This window comes from Hyaena hyaena, unplaced genomic scaffold (genome assembly GCF_003009895.1).
Source record: "Hyaena hyaena isolate Hyena2069 unplaced genomic scaffold, ASM300989v1 scaffold_161, whole genome shotgun sequence".
Taxonomy (NCBI): Eukaryota; Metazoa; Chordata; class Mammalia; order Carnivora; family Hyaenidae; genus Hyaena; species Hyaena hyaena.
The window spans coordinates 576,442-601,695 of NW_024080792.1; the positions used below are offsets into that span (position 1 = coordinate 576,442).

At 37.8% G+C, this 25,254-nt stretch overlaps 1 long non-coding RNA gene across 1 annotated transcript; it reads right to left on the minus strand.

Annotated features, from left to right (window-relative positions):
• Window positions 1-397: 397 nt before the first annotated feature.
• On the minus strand, window positions 398-24,723 carry LOC120236739. The gene is made up of 3 exons (XR_005529753.1): window positions 24,597-24,723; window positions 1,519-1,600; window positions 398-851 (listed from the first exon to the last, which is right to left on the minus strand). It is a non-coding gene; the product is annotated as an uncharacterized LOC120236739 (long non-coding RNA).
• Between the last annotated feature and the right edge of the window lie 531 nt (window positions 24,724-25,254).

Here is a 25,254-nt window from a genome sequence, read left to right on the forward strand (position 1 = left end):
ATTTCATATGAATTTTATAGCTTTTTTCTATTTCTATAAAAATGTCATTAGGGTTTTGATACAAATGATATTGAATCTGTAAAGTGCTTAGAGTAGTATGAAAATTTTAACAGTAGCCTTGGAACACTTCTGAACTCATTTTGTGAGGCCAGCATTACGTTGATATTAAAACTAGATGAAGATACTAGAAGAAAATTATAGGCCAATAGCTCTTGTGAATATTGATGCAAAAGTCCTCAACAAAATACTAGCAATTGGAATCTAACAATACATTAAAAGGATCAGACATCATGATCAAATGGAATTTTTATGAGGAAATCAAGCATGGTTCCAACATTGGAAATCAAACTGATACATCACATTAACAGAACAAAGGGTAAAAATTATATGGATAATTTAAATTTATTTATTTATTTAGAAAGCTGATTTATCAGAACACGACTGCCCATTCCTGTACTGTATCTTTCTTCCTGGATTTAAACCTAAGTTTACTAACTTTTGACTGACAGCAAGATAGCCACATAATGTCTTCTCTATTTTGCATTATCAGGTATATTTTGTTTGATCACATTTTAAGTAAGTGTTGAAATCTGGATTTGTTAAGAGATCTTAATATGGATTCAGAGATATAGGTATGTATATGCTTTTTTTCTCCTCTGTTTTAAGTACATTTTCATGTAGGCTTTTTAAAAAGCCTAATATTAAAAGTTAGCATCGGTCAAGGGAACCCAAGGCAAAAGCTAAGCAAACTCAAAAAATGATGAAATTACAAATACACATAAGGATTTGTTGATATGAAGTGGAAAACAGTGAAGCAATTCTCTCCCATGCAATAGCAGCCTGTTTTGTACCTTGAACAAAAGGAACAAAAATTAATCGTTCACACACTTTTACTAACATTTCAAAGCCAAGGTCCAAATATATTGAATACTGCCACTTATAAGCATTTCTGTGGCTCTTACAAAGCATCACACTGACTAAACTCTATCTACAAAAAAAGAAGAAGAGGAGTATTAAGTGCTGCACTGTAATGCACAATGTTTCAAAAGCATTATTCATGTCTCTGGTATTTATTTTAAAAGACTCCTTTTTTCAATTCAATGAGAAAATGCAGTCAAATAGATTGATTTTGAAAGACCACTAGTTTCAAAACCTTGGAAATTTTTATTGCCTTCTTGATACTGAAAGTCTTTATTTTTTCAAAAACCTAGCCCAGGCAGAGAATGATGAACATTTAGAACTAATAAAATTTCTCATAAGTTAGCTACTCATAGGCATTGACCTTTATTATTCTTAGGTACATAGCAATAGAAGCAAATGACTCTATTTATACTCATTATATGATGTGCTACTTCATATAACCATGAATTTCCCACTCCTCAGGGGTAAAACACTGGATCGCCCTGAGCAATCCAATGTAATTCCTTCTATAAATTCAACCTAGAGAAATCACTGAAGACTAATAGAAATTTATGAAATAAATAGCCCAAGATAAAATAAATAGGCTGTAAGACTTACCCGATCCAAAATTGCGAAGTTCTGGATAATCTTCTCCACCCTTTTCTTCCTCCTCCTCTGTCGTCTCCAGGCACACATTTATCTAAAATGAATGAAGCTTTTTTTATTTTAGCCACTCTGACAGGTTTAAGGTGATATCTCATTGTGGTTTTGATTTATATTTCCCTGATGATGAATGATGTTGAGCATATTTTCATGTGTCTGTTGGCCATCTGTATGTCTTCATTGGAGAATGGCTAAAGTAAAAAAAAGACAAGGGGCGCCTGGGTGGCTTAGTCGGTTAAGCATCTGACTTCAGCTCAGGTCATGATCTCACGATTCGTGGGTTCAAGCCCTCCATCGGGCTCTGTGCTGACAGCTCAGAGCCTGGAGCCTGCTTCAGATTCTGTGTCTCCCTGTCTCTCTGACCCTCCCCTGCTCACGCTGTCTCCTTCTCTCTCTCAGAAATAAAGAAAACATTAAAAAAAATTTTTAATAAAAAAGGACAAGAAAAAACGAATGTTGGTGAAAATGTGGAAAAAAAGTAACACTCACATACTGTTGATGGTAATGTAAATTGATATAGCCACTATGGAAAACAGTAAAGAGGTTCCCTCAAAAAATTAAAAATTGAAATAACAGCCCAGAAATAAGCCCACAATTATATGGTCAGTTAATCTTCAACAAAGGAGGCAAGAATATGCAATGGGAAAAAAACAGTCTCTTCAACAAATAGTATTGGGAAAATTAGACAGCTACATGCAAAAGAATGAAAATGGACCACTTTCTTACACCATACACACAAAAAATAAGCTCAAAATGGATTAAGGACCTAAATGTGAAACTTGAAATCATAAAAATCCTAGAAGAGAGCACAGACAGTAATTTCTTTGACATTGGTTATAGCAACATATGTCTAGATAGGTCCCCTGAGACAAGGGAAGCAAAAGCAAAATTTAACTATTAGGACTACATCAAAATAAAAAGCTTCTGAACAAAGCAAAGGAAACAATCATCAAAACTAAAAGGTTATCTACTGAACGGGAAAAGATATTTGTAAATGACATATCTGATAAAGAGTTATTATCCAAAATATATAAAAAATTGATATGACTCAATACCCAAAACACAAATAATTCAATTATAAAATGGGCAGAAGACATGAACAGACATTTCTCCAAAGAAGATAAATGATATTGTACATCTGAGACTAGTATGACACTGTAGTTAACTATACTGGAATTACAAGTTTTTTAAGTTTCAGGCACTTGGGTGGCCAGTTGGTTGAGCATCTGACTTTGGCTCAGGTCACGATATCACAGTTCATGAATTCAAGCCTCACATCAGGTTCTCTGCTGTTAGCACAGAGTGAGCTTTGGATCTTCTGTCTCCCCTTCTCTGCCCCTCCCCTACTTACTCTTTCTCAAAAATAACTAAAAATAAATAAATAAATAAATAAATAAATAAATAATTTTAAAGTTTTAAATAAAATTAGTGTAAAAAGTAATCAAACAATAAAAATGAAAATAAAAATACCATATTAATAAATAAAAATGAAAATAAAAATAGAATATTATCTAATAATTCCACCACTGGGTACTTATCCAAAGAAAATAAAAACATTAATTCAAAAAGATATATGCACCCCTATGTTTACTGCAGCATTATTTACAATAGCCAAGATATGGAAGCAATTTAAATATCCATTGATAGGCAAATGGATAAGGAAGATGGAGGAGACATACATATATAATAAAATATATATGGAATGGAATAGGAGATATATATATATACAGAGAGAGAGATAGTTATAGATATAATGGAATATTACACAGCCATAAAAAAGGATAAGATCATTCCATTTGCAACAACATGGATGAATTTAGAAAATATTATACTAAGTGAAATAAGTCATACTGAGAAAGACAAATCCCATATGACTTCACTCACATGGCACTTAGCAAATTAATAAACAAACAAAAAGCAGAATCAGACCTATAAAAACAGAGAACAAACTGATAATTGCCAGAGGCGTGGGGGAATGGGCCAAATGACTAAAGGGGAGTAGGAAATACAGGCTTTCAGCTATAGAATGAATAAGTCATGGAAATAAGGGGTACAGCATAGGGAATATAATTGATGATACTGTAATAGCAATGTATAGGGACAGATAATAACTATACCTGTGGTAAACATAGCCATAATGTATAAACTTGTCCAATTACTATGTTGTACACCTGAAACTAATGTGACATCATGTGTCAACTGTACTCAAATAAATAAATAAATAAAGTGAAAGATGCTTAAGCCTCAGGGTCTCTCTCTTATATCAACCATCTTCAAAGTCTGGGAACATTCCTGTGATGGTCAAGGTTTTTTGACAACTTGGCTAGGATACAATCCCCAATAATTCAATGAAACACTAATCTAGGTATTGCTGTGAAAATATTCTATAGATGTGGTTAAAGTCCATAATCAGTTGACTTTAAGTAGGCTTGATTTTAAGAGCTAAGCTGAGACATTCCTGATGAAGCAGAAATTATAGGGGCGCCTGGGTGGCTCAGTCAGCTAAGCATCAGACTTCGGGTAAGTCATGCTCTCACCACTTATTCCTGTCTCCCTCTCTCTCTCTGCCCTTCCCCAGCTCGTGCTTTCTTTGTGTCTCAAAAATAAATAAAACATCAAAAAATTTAAAAGAAATTTTACCTCTACAGCATGTCTGAAAGTTTCCATCATCCCTGAAAGTTTCAGCCTGCCCTAACGATGTCAGACTACTACAACCGTATAAATTGATCTTTGCAATCAGTCTCTTGCTATATATCCCCTACTAGTTGTTTCTATGGATGAACCCTGATTGATACAGGCCGTAATGTGTGCATATGTTTTTTTAATACAAAAGTAAGATATATTAATTCCAGTGGATTGCAGCCATGACCTCTTTCCACTCTGACCTGTGCTCTGCCACACTGGTGAAGCAGCGCTGCGGTGGCCACAGGCATTGGGGAGATCTTGCTAAGGGGAAACTGAGCTGGAGATATATTTAGTTTGAGGTTAGCCAATATATTTATGATGCAGTCACTTCCATGAATAGTTATATCTAGCTATTGCAACATAGAAACACCTCCCTAAAGATGTTCCTAAAATGTTCACGTGCAAATACATCTGGAGCCCGACGGAAAGGTTTGCCTTGTATCAGGATGCGAACATGTGCCACAGCATCTGGGACCGGATCTATGTGGATAGCAGAGAGTTTGAAAGGTTGAAATGTGTCGAGCCAGAGGCCAGTGAGTGGAAAATCCTTCCAACAGTGAGATGTGTAAAATTTAAGCAAAGGAGATGAGTCCCAATGACACCTTATGTAAATGGAAGCTTTCTGCCACGAAGAACACATTCAATAACATGCTTACGTACACGAAAATGCACTGCATGATTTTTCTTTTCTGATGCCAAGTGCTTAAAATAAAATTAAAATCCTTCGGATTTTAGAGGACAAACTTACAGCAGTACTGCAGATATCACTTGTGTTGAGCCTTTCAACAGTCAAGGAAAAACAAATTTCAAATAACCACATTAGATGAAATACTGAACTATCTTTCCATTCTCTTCATACCAAATGTCATTTCATATGAAGTGATTACAAAGTAAGAAATACAGACCAAAAAAGCATGAGCAAAGTGTGTCAGATAGTTTTTCTTGATTTTTCTTGATTTTGTGGCAATTACCACCTTTTCAAAAACATGTAACTTGTGATTTCTTTTCTCATTCTAAATATTCACTTTTGTATTTAATTGCGCATTTATGATTTTGTCTTATGTTGCTTAAAGAGGGCCCCTCAAACTGTATAAGCTTCAGACCTCACAAAACCGGGGTCTGGCCAATCCACCTCCAAATATTTGTCATTGGTCTATTTTGGTGTCCTTCAACATTTCCCCCACTTTATACTGCTACTTAGAGCTTCCCACTGAGAACACACTTTGCCTCCTTAATTCCCATTTCCTTTTCCTTCCCCAAACAGGAAGGAGTTGTCAATGTTCATGCCACTGTCAGAACTCTCTTGGCACAAAAAGTATAGGATTGGAAGGGTAGAAAAGATGGTTATAAAGGAGAGTCATGCAGTCAGGTGGTCAAGCATCGGATAGTGTGTGGACTCAATCCCGTGAAAGGCTTTTCCATACTTGAGATTTCAACAATTATAAGAATTTGTTCTTTTTTTAAAAATTAAAAAGAATGTATTTATTTTTGAGAGAGACAGAGTGTGAGTGGGGGAGGGGCAGAGAGAGAGGTAAACACAGAATCTAAAACAGGTTCCAAGCCCTGAGCTGCCAGAACAGAGCCCAAAGCAGGGCTCAAGCTCGCAAAGGGTAAGTTCATGACCTAAGCCGAAGCTGGTTGCTTAACTACTGACCCACCCAGGCGCCTCGACCTGTTCTTTATTTTAATATGCATTTGCTTAGGGTTTTCTTCTCTGTTAAGAACTATAAAACAGCTTGAGCTAAAGGTTTAAAAATGAATGTGCTTCAAGGTATGTTATTCTAACATAACATGGAAAACAGCTCACATTAGGATACAGAGATGTGCCCTTAATGCAGTATTATGAGATTCTTCTAAGAAAAAATTTCCTTTGGGTAAATGGCACTTGGATAGAAGGACACAAAAGCATTAAAACTGATAGTAGTGAGTTTCACTTTAAAAAAAAAAAAAAAGCAGAAAAGGGGCTCCTGGGTGATTCAGTCGGTTGCACATTGGACTCTTGATTTTGGCTCAGGTCATGATCCCAAAGTTGTGGGATTGAGCCCCGCATACGGCTCTGTGCTGAGCTTGGAGCCTGCTTGAGATTCTCTCTCTCTCTCTCTCTCTCTCTCTCTCTCTCTCTCTCTCTCTCTCTCTCCATCTGTCTCTCTCTCCAAAAATAAAATAAATCTTTTTTAAAAAGTTAAAAATAAAAAAAAAAACAGAAAACATTCTATGTAAAACTCTGAAATGATATATTCTCTACTTTTTTTAAAGTATGGTCTTAGGGGAGATGGTGTATTAACAGAGTATAGTAATGAGAAAGTCTAACCTGTTCCAGTATCATGGGATGGATCTTCACACAACAGTTGGCTCCCATTCAGAATAATATGTAGGTGATATTGCCTTGCTGCTATGGTTCAAGGGAACAGTGGATCTGAGTGTGACACTATATGTACCACTGAGTGGCTGCTCTGAGAAAAAAGCCAGGACTGACATTCTTGAGAATAAGGAAGTGCAAGCCTCATGATGAAGGCGGAGAAACAGCTCCAGTAGGAGGGAAAGGGAAAAGTCAGGAAAGAAATTGTAAAATGTTAACAACATAAAGGTAGAGCTGTCCCACATGCACCTGCCAACTCTCCCAAAGTGCCTACTGTGAGCAGGTCATTGTGCCAGATACATGAGGAGGTTCAAAGAAACCAGAACCTGACCTGAGCAAGAGGAACAATATCACCTTCCAATATCACTAAGCTAAGCATGTGCATAGTTTGGAGAATGGCAGTGTGCCAAGGAATTTCAACACATTTTATGCCCAGCACTCAGGAAGTCAAATCTGGAATGACACCAAAATGTTCAGTTTTTCAGAAGGAATCTTAGCTCCCTCTTCTGAGGTCCCCTAATTGATTTTTCTTATTGTCTGCTATGCACTATTGTCGTGTCTGTGGGAAAACTCTGCCTTCTAAAGAAACAGACTGTGTCTCTTTCACATTTCCTGATACCATGGCTTGCACAGTACCCATGGCAAAGATGGCTAGGAACTATATTTCCCAAGTCCCCTTGCACCTGTGTGTGGCCATGTGACTAGCTCTTACTCACCAATGAATTGTGAGTGGAAGAGTTTTGCTCAATGCCAAGGCTTTTAGGAGCACATGCACCTTCACTAGCTAGATTCCCAGAACTGCAAGTCCCTGGGATGGTGATGTCACAAAATGGAAGGAGTCTGGGTTCCCGATTCACTGTATGGGTGAGAGCCAACTAGGAACACCTTCCTCAAATTATTATGGTGCCAAGAAATAAATGGCTATCATGTGTAAAAAGTAGACATGTCTAGGTCTTTGAGTTCTGAAGCCAAGCAATCTAATGCAATGCACTACATAAATGCACCTAATACAGGGGCACCTGAGTGGCTTAGTTGGTTAAGCGTCCGACTTCAGCTTAGGTCATGATCTCATGGCTCGTGAGTTCAAGCCCCACGTTGGGCTCTGTGCCTATAGCTCAGAGTCTGGAGCCTGCTTCAGATTCTGTGTCTTCCTCTTTCTCTGCTCCTCCCATATTCATGCTCTGTTTCCCTCTGTCTCAATAATAAATAAACATTAAAAAACTTTTTGACATGCACCTAATACAAACGTATTGAATTAAAAGTGACAGGCTAAGACAAGCATTCAAACCTCTGCATGGAATCCCATATGCATCCTATTTCATGCTTTGTAGTTATTTAAGGGGAAGGGAAAGAACGATGGAATGAATGACTTGTACATTAAGACCAAGGTGAAAATACAAGGTAGAAAAGGATACAATGCCTGAGTTTTAATTAATCATATCAGGTGGACAGTTGTAGTTTTACCATCTGACATCCATTCCCTGTTCTTCCAAGAACAGCACCTCAACTGCATTTGTTAAGCCCAGCTTTTCTTGCCCTCAGTCCAGGAGCTTAAGATGAGGCTCTATTTAGGGGCTCCTGGGTAGCTCAGTTGGGTAAGCAACCAACTCTTGATCTTAGCTCAGGTCATGATCTCAGCATTTGTGAGTCTGAGCCCCAAGTTGGGCTCTGCACTGACAGAGTGAAGCCTTCTTGGAATTCTCTCTCCTTCTCTCTTTGTTCCTACCCAACTGTGGTCTCTCTCTCTCCCTCTCTAAAAATAAATAAATACATTAAAAAGAAGAAGAAGAAGATGAGACTCTATTTCAAGCTCCACAGACTTCAGTGTGACTCATATCAAACCTATTAGAATACCAAGTTCCTTTTGTCACAGTGACTGGTTCAGGAATAAACATGAATTCAATTAATACAACTTCGTCTCAGCAACTATAAAAGTTGGCTCAGTGTGGTGTATGACACATGTTTGTTCATTTTTCATGAATTCATGGAATTACACAGACGTTACCAGGAAGGGAGGTCCCTGGCCTCTTCTGGGTAACAATGTTAAGTCAGAGCTGCTGCAACCGTCTCACTGTGGCAAGATGAGAGCCCATCTGAAAATGACATTGACCTATAGAATAGAATGGTGCCAAGGGACAGAGGTAGATCATTTTCAGACTCTAAAACCATATGGGTCTGAAGCTAGCACTACCCTTGTACATTTCTCTTATAGTAGACAAGTTCCTCTTTGCTTAAGATTGGATCGGGTTTTCTGTCACCATAATTATATCCACTCATAGGCTGTGGACATGTAGGCTCTCTCCATAATTTGGCTATTGTTAAAAGTGCTGCTATAAACATTGGGATACATGTGCCCCTATGAATCAGCACTCCTGTATCCTTTGGATACATTCCTACTAGTGCCATTGCTGCGTCATAGGGTAGTTCTATTTTTAACTTTTTGAGGAACACATGGTTGTCACCATGATTATAAAAGCTCTGATATATCACAGAAGGTTTTGTGGTATAGGCAATATATCCTGCCACATCCGGGTGCAGTGAGTAGTCATGTCATATCCCTCTGATAGGCAGTCAAAGGCCTAGGCTGAAGAACAGGGTACTGGAATCTGTGGTGCCAAAAATAAAGGTCTGGGTGATGCCTGGGTGGCTCAGTTGGTTAAGCATCTAACTTCAGCTCAGGTCATGATCTCATGGTTCATGGGTTTTAGCCCTGCATCGGGCTCTGTGCTGACAGCCAGCTCAGAGCCTGGAGCCTGTCTTTGGATTCTGTATCTCCCTCTCTCTTTGACCTTCCCCTGCTCCTGCTGTCTCTATCTCTCTGTCAAAAATAAATAAAACATGAAAAAGAAAGAAAGAAGGAAAGAAAGAAAGAAAGAAAGAAAGAAAGAAAGAAAGAAAGAAAGAAAGAAAGAAAGAAAGAAAGAAAGAAAGAAAGAAAGAAAGAAAGAAAGAAAGGAGGGAGGGAGGGAGGGAGGGAGGGAGGGAGGGAGGTCTGGGGCTATGCCAGGGTGTTATTCCCCACTCCCATATGATCTCCATTAATTGTCCATCTCTAAACCATCACATATATTTAGACCAGAATTCCTTAAAGTATCTTTAAAACTTTGCACTTTAATTGCTCTTAACAAGCAAGCTAAATCAAAACAATGTGTTAGTCACACATGTGCAACTTCTCTACAGCGCTTCAGCCCCTGCTTTCTTACCTTCTTGCCACCCCTATGCTTTTCCCATATAGAAATTCTGGAGTTACACCAGCTAAAAGCTAGTTCCAAAATTTTGCTCTATCGAAAAACCCAACAGGAGAGCCATAATGGCTCCTCAGAATCTGGAGGTAAGACCTAGGATTTGTAGTGAGATTGGTAGTGAGTGCTAAGAACCAAGAGTTGGTAACATGATAAGGAAGACATGATTAATTAGGGGGAATGAATGGGATGCTGTCTGAACTGCTTTGGAGATGGTCACTAATGAGAATAACCAGGCTTTCATGTGATCTTTGTGACATGTCTCATTTGGTGCCTCGAGCCATTTAAAAGACCTAGAAAGTGATCAAAACTGGCCAACTGGGGCTTGGATCATTCACTTTAAGTTCTAAAGACACAGTTTTTAAAACACCTGTATTCATGCCAACAATGCCAAACCAAATACCCAAACTTTTCACCATTTTGTTTCTCTGCCTCCCCATGTCCTATACGGAAATCCTATATGAGCATTAACAGGTTGTATAGTCCTGGAATAGTCCTGATTCAGGACTGTATTTCAACCACCATCCCGTATTCTCACAGATTAGTTTCAGATAATCTATTGAGAAAGGTCAGGAAAGAGACTTGTTCTAGCTACATTGTGGGGAGTCACAAGTTCATATTCCATTTATGTCTCTAATAATTCTATTTGTTTCCTTTGCATTAGATGTTCCAAGATAATGAATACTTCCATAGCAACAAAAGTCTGACAATAAACTGTTACCTTGATTTTCACATTTTCAAAGAAAAATCCCTCAATGGCAACCAAACAGAAGTCTCAGTAATGAATGTGCAATAATGGCTACAAGGTGAACAATTTTTCTGTTCCATTTTCTTCACATCATTGATTGATTCTCTTGGAAAGGAATTTAGGTTACATTATATTTAGATTATATTAGATGATCTTTTTTTTTCAGTTCTATAGCTTGTCACTAGCAATTAAAATATGCAGTTGCTTTCTAACAGCACAGGTGAAATCTGAGAGGTTTATTATATTCTGATATAAATGATTTACAAACGCAACTTTACTTTAAAACTTCCATCCTTTCTGTCTTTCTGGTTACAATTGTCAAAGTATTCCAAAGCAGAAAGTATGTGCGTAACTGATAAAGAAGTACAAAATATTTCAGATATAGTAAAGGCTTTACAGACTGAATTCAAAGGATGCTGTTGCTGTACTTTTTAATTTATTTTTTAACCCATCACTTTTCTTCTTTGCACGACATGCTTTATGGACAACCTCCCTTACACTGTGTGAAGCCAGAAAACACTTTGTTATGAATTACAATTAAGGAAAGGCTAAACCTATCAACCACAAGGAAATTGAGTTCTGGCACTAGAACTTAAGTTCTGGCAATGTTGAGGAATCAAAGCTCCCAGCCTTCAACAACTATCTTTACAAGGGTTAGACTAGATCCCCATAAAGAATTACAGGCATGGGCAAGAGAATTCCTAAAAATTCAGAGCTTCAGTGAACTCAGCTTAAGTCCTAACACTACAGATCCCTAAGCATTTACCCTAAATGTTTCTATACTGGCTTTACTGGGTACAACTTAAACAGTGAATATTTCATTTTTCGGGACTTTGTGATTATGACTATAGAGGGCCAATAAATAGCACTCCTCTCTTACCCCAGTAGATGCAAAACTCTGACAGAGATGAAAGCATGAACTTTTTAAATGATGAAGTTAGGAGGATGAGGCTTAAATGATCAGCCTCCATAAATTTCCTAATATATTTTCACCATATTGAGCTTATGCTTAAGGGACATTACAGTGAATTCATTGTACTGGGGGTTGAGACTGGCACCTGGCCACTTTGAGCTCCTCATGACACTGACTCAACAGGCGAAAAAGGGGATGACTGGATGGCCAGGGGTTGATTGATCTTGAATGAAAAGGGGGAAATTAAAGTTGCTAGTACACAAAGAGAAAAATGAGGAGTTTGGAAAACAGGAGATTTTTTTCCTGTGGGACACTTCTTAATACTATCACGTTATGTGAGTAAAGTCCATGGAAAACTACAACAATCAGTTTAAGTAGAACTGCTAATGGCTCAGACCCTTCAAGGATGAGAATTGGGGTCACATCACCAGGCAAAGAATCACAATCAGTGGAGGTAAGTTCTCAGAGCAAAGGAAATGTGGAATGGGTAGTAGAAGAAGGTAGTTATAAATATTAGCTAATTCCATGGGGCCTGTTGCAGAAATGAGGACTTTAATAGTGATCAGTGTTTTTACCTAGCTTTATATGACTATTTTTGTTTTCTTACCTCCTTTATCCCTTATTATCTAATGTAAGATATGTTATTCATAGTTAACTATTTAAATTAACAGCATATCAAAGGGGGAATGTGAATCAGCTAGGAGAATAGACACCCAAAAGAGAGAGAGAGAGAGAGAGAGACAGAGACAGAGACTTCTAACTTCTCCTGGGGAAAGGATTAGCATATTTTTCAGTTCTATGTGATATACTTGTAACAAGTAAAGTCGAAGTGTGACTTTCTTATTATCATAATGTGAGATTAAGTGTGGTTTAAGGAAATGTGGATGGACGCCAATTCAACAGGGATTGGACTATGGTGGTTTGTCTATTTGGTTAGGTTGAACTACACTTTTTTAGAATTCCCTTTCAGGTAAGTTTTTTGCTAGGCTGGGTCAGAATGGATTCTTGTGAAAGAGATAGAAGCATAATGATATATGTACCTATCCATCTGTATAACTAGAAATATCTATAAGTATATCCATAAATATTTATGTCGATATTTCTAAATATATCTACATATAGACGTAGACAGAGATCTCCCCACTCTGACTACTTGAGCTGTGAACCTCAAGATCCAGTATCAGATGTAATGGTAACAGTTTTATAGAGAGTGCTCACCCAGCTCCCACAATTGTTCTGTAAGGACAAATCTTGCAACAAATCCTTTTAGATATAGATACAGATCTCATAGTGATTCTACTTCTCTAATTGAATGAATCCTAATACAATATATTTCAAAGATGAAACCAACAGAATTTGCTAAACATATTGAATTTAGTACAAGAGAAAAGAAGGATCAAAAGAATGACTTCAAGTATTCTCTTCTAATTACCACTTCTGTGGTATTGGTTGTGATCTCTCCTTTTTTATACGTGATTTTCTCTGTTTGGATCCCCTCTCTTTTCTTTTGAGAAGTCTGGCTAAGGGCTTATTAATTTTGATTATTCCCTCAAAATACCAGCAATTAGTTCCTTTGATCTCTTTCACTGTTTTTTGGATTCTATATTGTTCATTTCTCTTCTAGAAGGAGAGATTCTTTCCCAGAGAAACGAAAACTAAAGGAGTTAGTGACCACTGAACCAGACCTACAAGAGATCCTATAGGGGACTCTGAGTAGAAAGCAGTGAAGATTACAAAGAACCAAAGAATATCACCACAAACTTTAAATCTACATATAACACAAGGGCATGAAATTCATATCTTTCAATAGTCACTCTGAAAGTAAATGGACTAAATGCCCCAATGAAAATACATAAGGTATCAGAATGGATAAAAATGGATAAAAAATATGCTGCCATCTATATGCTGCCTACAAGACGCTCATTTTAGACCTGAGGACACCTGCAGATTGAAAGTGAGTGGATGGAGGACCATCTACCATACTGTTCTCTAGAGTGGCTGCACTGGTTTGCCTTTCTACCAACTGATTAATAAATAAAGAAGATGCGGTATATGTATAATGGAATACTACTCAATGATGAAAATAATGAAATCTTGCCATTTGCAACAACAATGGATAGAACTAGAATGTATTATGCTAAGTGACATGAGTCAGCTAGAGAAAGGTATCATATGATTTCACTCATATATGGAATTTGAGAAACTCAACAGATGAACATAGAGGAAGGGAAGGAAAAATGAGATAAAAAAAAAAAAGAGAGAGAGAAGGAGGCAAACCATAAGAGACTCTTAAATACAGAGATCAAACTGTGGGTTGCTGGAGGGGAGGTTGGTGAGCAGTGGGTGTCATATGTAACAGGTGAATCACTGGGTTCTACTCCTGAAGCCAAGACTACACTGTATATTAACTAACTTGAATTTAAATTTTAAAAAATGATTTTAAAAAAATTTTTAGAAAGACTGACTCCAAGGTTTTTGCCCTGAGAGAGTGGAAGAATGGAGCTGTCATTCACTGCGAAGGAGAAGGCTGAGACTCAACAGCTCTAAGGGAGAGAGTCAATAACATGTTTATAGCAATGTTATATTTGAAATGCCTACCAGACATCTAGATGGAGGTGTTGAGTAAGCACTTAGATTTACAAGTCTGAAGACCAGGTGAGAGGACTTGACTGAAAATAAAAATTTGAGAGTCATCCTGAATTTAAGTACTTAATAAGTACATTTTACGGTACTTTAAGGATCTTAGTTCCATAGCTAGCACTGAAGTTGTAGAAATGGATGAAGTCACGAAGGGAGTCAATGTAGAAAGAGAAGAAAAGTGATCTGAGACTGGAAAATGGAAGAGGAAAAAGCGCTGGAAAAATTAAGAGGATTCATCAAAGGAGACTAAAAAGAAGCAACCAACGATGGGGAGAAAATGGTGTCCAACCATCAAATGCTTCTGATAAATCGAGATAGATGAGGACTTAAATATACCACTGGATTTAGCAATGAAGAGGTAATTTCTCACTTTCACTAAAACAAAGTGATAGGAATGGAAGCCTAACTAGAGCGGATTCCCGAGGAATGGAAGGAGAGGAACTGGAGACTGAAAAGGCAGTTTACTTTTCTGAGAAAATTTGCTGCTAAGTGGAGCAGAGTAATGGTGGAAGACAGTGGGAAATAGGGGGTCAAGCAAACATTTTTTTTATGGCGAGAAATATTATAGCACACATATACGTTAATGTGAATGGGCAAATAGATCAATACAAATTAATAACTGAAGAGGAAGGGAAGAATTTACTAGAGCAATGGGTTTGGGAAAGTGAGAAGAAATGGAATCCAGGGCACAAGTGGAGAGAGTGGCCTTACATTGGAACTTAAACTGTTCATATCCTTTGGGTGGAGAGAAGAGAGTTATGTGGGTTTAGGTATAAGGTATAGATGCTTTAGTAGATTAAGTAGTGGGATCTTGTGCAAGTTCTTTGCTAATAACTTCTGTCTTCTCGGCAAAAAAAGAATCAGGATCATCAGCTGATCCTGTGGTTTGGGTAGGGAAGTGTGAGAAGTGTAATGAGAGAAGAGAAGCACGAAGAATTCATCTGGGAGGGTAGGAATGGGACAGGACTAGAAAACTGGTACAGTCACTGGGAATCACCTGAGCTCAGGAGACATGAATGTAAGGACATAGTTTATACCAGGCTGCTGCACTATCCACACAAGACCAGGATACATTTCCTTTCTTGCACAAGCAGATCTCAAAAGGAGAGAATGTGAAGGGGCAGAGCCAAGCACATGCAACTTCTCCAAAACCCATGAGTCAGACAAGTCAATCTCCTGATAGGGAGAAGGTAAAGGGTCAAGGAAAGGCTAGAAGTGTCCTACCTGTAGACTTTCCCCCTTTGGGAGGAGAATGGAAATTCCCTTCCTTCTAAGAAAACATGAGGAGTCAGGAGTAGGTGGCTCCCTAACCTGCAGAAGTATTTAATGTACACCAGTGGGACACACATTCTGCACACCGTGCTAAGGGATTTCTCGAGACATTTCTTAAGAATCTGGCCAGTTTTATGTAAATAGTCACTAGATCTCCCTGTTGGGATTCACTTTAATTACCATAACAGGAAAAAAAAAACCCAACCTTTCGCCCCCAAAGTGGAAATCTGGAGCACAAAGAAATTATAGACTCTGGTGGGTGCTTGGCCAGCAATTTTCCTGGCTAAACTGAATTGTATCCAGAGTCTGAGGTTCCCAGTATAACTGGCTTTGTAGCAGTCCAAGATTGCTGGTACATACAAGTATAACGAGGAGGGGTGCCTGGGTGGCTTAGTCGGTTAAGCCTCCGACTTTCGCTTGGGTCATGATCTCGCGGTTCGTGGGTTCAAGCCCCGCGTCGGGCTCTGTGCTGACTGCCAGCTCAGAGCCTGGAGCCTGTTTCAGAGTCTGTCATTCCCTCTCTCTCTGACCCTCCCCTGTGCACGCTGTCTCTCTCTCTCCTAGAAATAAATAAAACATTAAAAAAAAAATCTTTAAAAGGTGGGCTCCTGGAGTCCGAGACGAATCCTGGTTTCTCTAACTGATAGATGGGCTGCCTTGGACAAGTTTCTATGCCTCAGTTTCCTCATCTGCGAAATGGGGATGATAGTAGTGCCTGCTGCATAGTGTGCAGCAAGGATGGAATCCACTGGTGCANTCTCTCTCTCTCTCTCTCCTAGAAATAAATAAAAAAAAATATATATAAAAAGTATAATGAGGATGTGAACGGTAAAAAGGATTCCTTTGGGAGACTATAGAACTTCCAGCACAACCCAGAATAACCTACGTGTTGGCAACAGAGGAGAAAGGTTATGGTTTCTGAAGAGTCCTTCCATCAATAAAAGTGTCTCTCTGAAACATTCAAATGACAAAAGAAAGGTTTAACCTTTTAACTGTAAGCAAGTTATTTAAAGCTACTCAACAATTGCAAAGGTTAGGAAATTGTATGTAAACGCAAGTCCATAAAATGGGAGTCAATTTTATTGCTGACACCACTCAGAATTCCATTTGAAGTTGGGGGAAATTTGAAATTTTAATGAAGTGTTCATAGGAGAGGGTTAAATCTACAATATAATTGTAGTTTTCTTATCCCACGAACTGCTCATTTAATCTACCAGAATAGTTTTTTATAAATTCAAGTAGGAGGGTCAGCATGTAGAGTGGCAAAAAAAAAAAAAAAAAAAAATCATGAAAGAAACTCTTTTCCATCTATCAACAGAGATTTTCAGGCCTGCTTGCAATTAAAATCACTTCAGAAACTTTTAAAAAAACAGAGGCCTGAGACCCACTCCAGATTAACCACAGCATAATGAAATGAGGGGTGGAGATGGGTGAAGGGCTCAGAGAAGTCTTTAGAAGCCCCTCGGGTGATCCTGATGTACACCAAGGTCTAGAACAATGATTTTCAATCTTTTTGCAGGTAGAATCACCTGGGGAGGTCTTGAAATTTCTTGATGGCCAAAGCACACCTTGGGCCAATTAGATTAGAACCTCGATTGCTTGATTCAGACATCAGTATTTTTAAAGGTCCCCAAGTGATTACAATGTGCGACAAAGGGTGAGAATCACTGCTTTGAACCATTTTGAATTTCTCTAATGGGACGGATTGCATTGGCTTACCTTCCTTTGTAAAATAAATTAATGTATATATGTATATTTCCTTAATAGAAGAGTATATTGGTATTGCTTTTGTGCCAGATATTCTACTGAGAGCAGCATTTTCGGAAAAAAAGAGACACGAATCTATGAGACACAGTAAGACTTGAACCATACAACCAGTCCTGAGAACTGTCCTCAGCCCATTTGCCTCCTAGGTCTTTAAAGAAGAAGAAGTGCAGAGAAAATTATGGATGAGAAGAGGAACAGGGCAGCAGCCATCCTGGACCATTAGATGGAAGCTGCATGTTCAAGGCCACAAAAAGCAGCAGCCTGGGTCCTGGATGAGAGTAGATTTTGTAGGACAGCTCCACAGTCCTAAATCAGCTACTCAGACTTTAACACGGGAGAGAACTTATCTTTATCTTATTTAAACACTGTTATTACTGGGCATCTTTCAACAGCCAAGCCTATACCTTAACTAATACAGGTCCTGACCAGGTAGTCTTGCTATAAAGGTATGTCTCGCTGGGAGCCGCACCGGCCTCTTTGGATGGCAGTCACAGCAAGGAAATGGCAATGTTTGCAGCTCCTGCCATGAGAAATGAAAACTGGTATCTCCTTCTGCTACTACTGGCTCATGATGGAAATAAGCCTGCTGGTATTGACCAGGCCTCACAATATTCCATATCAGGCCCATTTTCTGAATACAGATACCTCATAAGGAAAAGCATATTCCTGCCTTTACAAAAGAGATTTTAGATGAAAGCTCTATGGGCAATTGTCAAAAGGCTCTTCCTATGGGCCTTGCAGATCCGAGACTCAGGGGGTTAAGAACACAAGAATTACAATTGAGCCTGGCCCTGAGACCAAGGGCCTATTTTGGGGTTAAGAGCAAAACATAGTTACCACATAGATCTTTGCTAATTGGTGAAACATAACAGTCCCTTCCTCAAGGCCTACTTTCCACAAACACCCTCTCTGACACTGGCAGCTGGGATGAGGATAGATACGAGTAGCTAAAACATAAACCCAGGTGCAAAGACTGACACATTCGGGGCCCCCATGATAGTCTCCACAAACAAACCAATTCAGAAACATTCATCCTCTTGAGAGCCAGACAAAATACTCTTAACTTATCTATATACAATTTGACCTATATGTTATCCTGTTTTTTACTAAGAACATTCTGTTATTTCCTTGGTCGGAATAATTCTGCAATTGATATCACCAAAGGCCCCCCATTGTAAGAAATTCCTTTCTATGACTTCATCTTGTTGTTGAACCTTTAAATTAAGATACAAAAACCGACAGGACAGAGATGCCTGCCTGGTGATCAGAAAGGATCTCGGGGCGCTCTCTCTCTCTCTCTCCCACCGACACCGTCCATCCTTCAGGGACCCCTCGAACTGTCGGAGCCGGCTCAGCCTCCGACAATGCCTCTTATTCAAAAAAGGGTTTTTAATGCATATGGTTGTGATTCAACCTGGATGACCAAAATCTTCCTGATACTTGAACAAAATGCATCTATGAGCAGGCAGAGAGTCTCCTACACAATGGAGGTTTTCACTTCTAATTTTGGCACCTACGGTGATGTGCCTCATGTTTTGCCTGCGAATGACTTTCAAAGTTCAGACTTTTTCAGGGCTCTTGTATGTTGAACAAAACATTAAAAAATTCTTTTTCAAACATGTAGATGTAAAGATGTTATCTAACAAAGCGTAATATAAAAATCTTCTTTTATAATCTAATTCAGTCAGTGCCGAAGTATGATATGTAATCATAATTTGTATCTTAAAAGATAAATTTTCCAGCTGTCAGCCCTCAAGTAGGTAACATATTCCTAACTCACAAATGAAACAACTCCAAAACATCTGTCTCCAATCTCTTAATTCCATGTTTTAATATCTATATTATATTATCTTATATTGTAGTTAAATGTAAATCCAAATTTATACTATCTCTCTTTTGTAATTATGAATGTCTCTGTGATTGTGGGAATCAGTTACCATTTCAATTTGCAATTCTTTCCCCACGAATGAATTTATGCTGCAATTTTCAATTTTGCCACTGGATGGCACCAAATTTTACCTTTTAAAATCAATTTCCAATTGCAATTGAGACGGGTACACAGCATTTAGTATTTAAATAACAGGAGTTAACCAAGAACTAAACACTACATTCAGGTAAAATCACATCCTGATCCCCAAGTCAGTGCTAAAAACCAATAGTATCACTTCACGGTCATAACTGAAAAAACAAATTATGTGTATAAATGAACATTAAATTCAAAAGTGCTGACTCTAAGTAAATTCTAGAACACTAATGAATGTTTAAACTAGAAATTAGATTAATCCAGAGGAAAACTGTTCAACTACATCGGTCACAATAAACCTAACTCATGGTACAAAGACACATAAGGTAATGCAAATATGGTCAAGCTTTGTGAATACAGGTTGGACAATATGTAAAACCTATGATAACCACGTATTTTCTTTTCTTTTTTTAAAGAATTTTTTAATTTATTTATTTTGAGAAAGATAGAAGCCGTGTGAGTGGGGGAGGGGCAGAGAAAGAGAGAAAGGAGACAGAGAATCCCAAGCAGGCTCCGCACTGTCGGCACAGAGCCCAGTGTGGAGCCTGAACCTACGAAACCATGAGATCATGATCTGAGCTGAAACCAAGAGTGGGGTGCTTAAGCAACTGAGCCACTCAGGTGCCCCATAACCACCTATTTTATTGAACAATCTGCTCTAAAAGTTCACTCCAATGTTTTGTGACCTGGATAGGTTTCCTCAGTCTTGCTGTGGTCTGGGAAGTCATCTTTTGATTTCCCTGTCAAAGCAGCCTTTTCTTAAAGGGAATAAACCTTCAACATGTTCTTGGCTTATCCTTCCTCTCTCCTCTGATGGTAGTTTACACATTCAATCCAAAATTGTATTTTATCCTCCTCTGCCTGACTTATTTCACTCAGCATAACACCCTCAAGGTCCATCCATGTTGCTACACATGGCCAGATTTCATTCTTTCTCATTGCCATGTAGTATTCCACTGTATAAATATACCACATCTTCTTGATCCATTCATCAGTTGATGGACACTTAGGTTCTTTCCATGTTTTGGCTATTGTTGAGAGTGCTGCTATGAACACTGGGGTACATTTAAAGGGTATTTTTTAATTGTACTAATACCTATCATCTACTCTCAAAACTGCTCCCCAGCTTGTATGAACCACACATGGAATAGTTATGCCTAGGAAGAGAAATGGACCTTCAGATTTCTCAAGGACTGATTATTTATGTTGCTTTGTAAGCTTCCATGCATGTTTTTTATATGTGTATTATAGTTCTACATTGCTTAGAACTGTTAGTTGAAAATAACAGAAAGACATCTCACACTGTTTTCAAACCAAAAAGGTAACTAGGAAGTTCAAGGGATGAACATACAGAACAGAGTTCAGGTGCCCTAACAATGGCATCAGCCTTGGTCCCTCCTTCTGCTGTCTCTCAACTCAGCAAAATTCTATGCTGACTTCCTTATTGGGCATGTTTCTGTTGCTACTGTTGTTGTTTTGGCTTATTTGGTGAGGTTTGGTTTTGGCTTATGATAGCCCATGGAAAGCTTCAGACGCAAATTTTCCTAGGATAACAATTTGTAGAAAGAGTTTCTTTCCCAACAGCTCAAGCGAAAGTCTCAAGAGTTTCAGTTATTGAGCTGACGTGGGTCCCTTGCCCAGACTTGAAGCAATCATGGTCGTTGGGAAGTGGTCATCTCCAAAAGGCCAGTCCTATGATATAGATGCCTACCCCTGGAGAAAATCCAGTACAGAAACTGAGAGTAAGATGGTCAAATTCTGAAATAGAGAGTAAAGGTGCTGGACAGGAAGAAAGGAATAAAAAAAATATATTCTAAACTCTACAATGTCTGTGTCTTCACCAGGCTACAAACATATCAAAAGTAAGGACTGTATGTGATCATTATTTGTATTCCCCAGATAGTACCCAAAACAGCACTATACATGAAAGCTCATAAATCTTTATTTGCAAATTTCCTAGCTACCTGGATTTAATGGGTTAAAAGGGGACTTTCTCTAGATCAAAAGATATGTTTCTTTCTCTAAATAAGTTACTGCTTAAATTCCACCAACATCTATGTAGCAAAGAACACGTACAAGGCACTATTCATAGTGTTTTGATGTATATTACTTCATGTAATAATTAGTCCAACCATACGCATAAGTATTATTTCCTTTTCCGAATAAGGAGATTGAGCTTCTGAGAAGCTAAGTAATTTGCTTAAAGTCTCCTAGTTAAGAAATGGGAAGCTTGGAGAAGTTTTTAATTCTAATATCAAATTATTTCCACTAGACTAGAAGTAGACATTTAAATGCCACAGAAGTGTTTGGACAAAAAATTGTATTAAAAAGTTGAAATGGGATGCTTTTAAGAGAGATACATAATCATATGTTTATGGTATAGACCAATCTTTACTGACTTAGTGCTGACCTCCTTATACATCTATGCTACCTTCCTGGCTTCCAGAAGCATTTGAGTTGGGGCTCTGCACAGGACCATGATGGCCTCAGAGAAAGGAAAAGTCATTCATTCTCCATAGCCTTACATCAGTTTTATTTCCTTGCTAAAAAGTACAATATTTATACGCTTTTGAAAATTATATCTAGGGGCTCCTGGGTGGCTAAGTCAGTTGAGCATCTAACTCTTGGTTTCAGCTCAGATCATGATCCAGGGTCTGAGCTAATGGCGCAGATCCTGCTTAGGATTCTCTTTCTCTCTGCCCTCTCTCTCCCTTACTCATATTCTCTCTTTCTCTCAAAATAAATAAATAAACATTTTTTTAAAAACTACATCTAAATTATACAGTATTGGTAAAGTAAAAGAAGAATAGAACACAACGGAGAGTACAAAAACATACAAATCCATATGGTAAAAGTGGCATTCTAACCAATAGGAAAGGAGTGGCTATTCAATAAGTGGTGTTATCACAAGTGGCTGTTCATTTGGGTGGGGGGAGGGAATTAGATTCTGTTTACACGACACATAAAAGTAAATTCTAAAAGAAATGAAGTGTCAAAAGAAAATATATTTAATAAAAGATATTTTCATAGTTTGGTGATGGGGAAAGTATTTGTAATAAGCAAATCATGAAAGTCAGAGCAATTGGGGAAAAAAAAAGACTGAAATATTTGACCAAATAAAATTAAGACATTCCATGTGATAGAAGGGATCACAAGCCTATAATAAACCATGGTGAGCAAAGAGTGTCTGTAAAACTGATGAAATTAGAATAAACTACGTGGAAGGTGCCAATGTCACCTTCCTGCTTTTGACAGTGTACTATAGCTATGCAGGATGTGACCATTGGTGGAGGCTGAGTGAAGAGCTCCTGGTATCTCCCTATGAGCTTTGTGTGCATTTGTGGCAACTTTCTGTGTATCTGTACATAATCATTAAATTTATGTGTCACCTGGACTGGGACACGGGGTGCTCAGATTCAACATTATTGCTGGGAGTGTCTCTAAGGGTGTTTCTTGATGAGATAAGCATTTGAAGTAGTGGGTTCAGTTAACTGTCCTCCTTATGTGATGTGAGTGGACATCCTCCAATGCATGGAGGGACGCAATAAGAACAGAAAAGCAGCAAAAAGGGGAATCCACTCTCTCTGTCTGACTGCTTGAACTGGAACATCAGTACCCTCCTTCCCTTGGATCAGGACTTCCACCACTGCTTATCCAGTTCATGAATTATAACCCTGGCTTTCCTGGGTTTCTAGCTTGCAGCCAGCAGTTCATGGGATATCTTAGCCTCCATTATGATATACCTATATCTATCTATCTATATCTTCCTCCTGGGTCTCTCTAGAGAACCCTAATGTGCTGTAATTATGTTAAAGTAACAAGTTTAAAAAATATATAAATATGTGTGAACCAAACAATTTTAATAAAGTGTGTCTAGCTGTGGGAAATGATAAATATATGAGTATCTGGAGAGTAGATAAGCAAATAAACTTAATATTTCCATGGAACAGCATTGTCAAGAAAAGCTAGGTTCTGAAGCCAACAAAATCGTGCTGGAGGCCTGGCTCCACAATCTCCGAATGCCTCAGTTTCTTATCTATAAAATGGACCTCCACACTGGAGCTGTCGTGGGAATTAAATGAACTAATATCTATAGAGCACTAAGCCCAGTTGGTGGCAAATAGTAAGTATTCAATAAATAGCAGTTACAATTAAAATTACAGTCATTTGTATTTAAATACATTGTGTGTCAATACCTTCATAATACTGGATTTTTGTTAGAGTCCTAAGTCTGGTACAAGCATAAAAAATGTTACAAGAGCTATTTTCAAACTAATTTTTTTTACTGGAAAATCATTTATGAAATCCTTATAGGAGACCACTGAAGCTTTAATTTTCTTCACTCTCTACTTCTCAGCATGCGGAAAGTATATTATGCTATTGGCTATTTGGTCTTGGAATTTTGTTCACACTGTCCTCAGGCAGTGTTGCCAAGGTGCACAGATGAAAATCAGAATTGTGAATCTTTCTTATCCAAATCTCACTGCTAACTCCAGCTCTGATGGCTGGTCATATTAAAGACTAAAGTGAGTCTTTATGATGTGACCTTTAAATTCCACAATCTTTTTATTTAAAAAGTATTATTTACTCAAATGGCAGCAGAGAGCCCAGAGCCCACAGTTACTTACAGTGTTTTCTAATACAGGCAATTTTCTGTCCTGGAGATAAAATATGAATGGACCAGATATTGGAATGACTAATGAAATGATTGTGACAGACAACTAGATAAAAGATAAAGACACAAGTAAATGTCACTGACAATCTCATTATCATTGGAACATCAGATTGTTTTCACAATCAAGTATTGAAAATTGTTTGGGTAAAAATGATCACCATTGGATGAAAGCAAACATAAGGAAAATTCAGGCTTAAAATTCTTCATATACATCAATCAGTTCATCATTCCAAACTATTTTACTATGAATTTTTTTTAAATTCAAATTTGTGTGTATTTATATTTTCATTTAAATCTTCAGATGGGTCATGCAAAATAAATGAGTGAAATTTAAAAGTAAGTAACTGTCAAACAATACATTCTAGTTAATTGGGAGGCAGAATTGTATAAGCTATTGTCAGGAATATCAGGGATTCTAACTAAAACGATTAATTCTATGATCTATGAAAAAGGACATTTGGCCTGAGAACTTATGCAGCAAGTAGTCGGGAAGAAGCTGGTTTTTGTTTTTAAGTAAAATGAAGAAGCTGAGGACTCTAACTTCTAATATTGATTATCCCAGCATCCAGGCATTTGAAATAAATTGCCAAATCTATCTGTGAAAATTCTTAAAACCTCAAAGAAAATCTGGCTTGCCCAAACTGACCAGCATGTTATAGTTTTATTAAAGATCCAAATCTGGCCACAATTTGATTTGCACAGCACTTACGGTTAAGCTGTCCTGGGGACTGCTCCTAAAGCCCGATGAACAGCATCTCTGCACATGGACTACTTCTATTACTTCTTTAGACTGGTCAGGAGTCTTCTTATCGTGAGTGATGGAACTTTACTCAAACCAACTTAAAAAATAAAACAAAAGGAAATATATAGGCTCATATACTCATTAGTTCCATTAAAACTAAAGTTTACTGATGTTTACTTAATACTCAACTCATTTTCTCATTCTTACCCCTTTAACTCATAAAATGTGATAAATTAGTTCCTTATTATTTACTATTTATTCACTACTATTTATATTTTTATTTAAACATAAACAACTATAGTTGTTGTATTAAGCAACTATCTTGGCTAAGGAAGATTGAAAAGATTTAAAGTAACTGACCCAGTCAAGTCACTTGCTCAACTTAAACTATTTATAATGACCTAGATCTGTAGTTTGGGACATTCTGATAGGCTATGTCCAAATTCTGTGCCCAAATCTTATGCTCTCCCAGATGAAGAGGGGGAAGGAGGTGCTAAAAAGACCTAAAAGAGTGTCAAACTTTAAAAAGTTTAATATTTATTGGGTATTTAAAACGTGCCAGGCACTATAAGTATAATGAATATAATTACTACAGTTATACCTACTCATATAAAAATTTGGATTA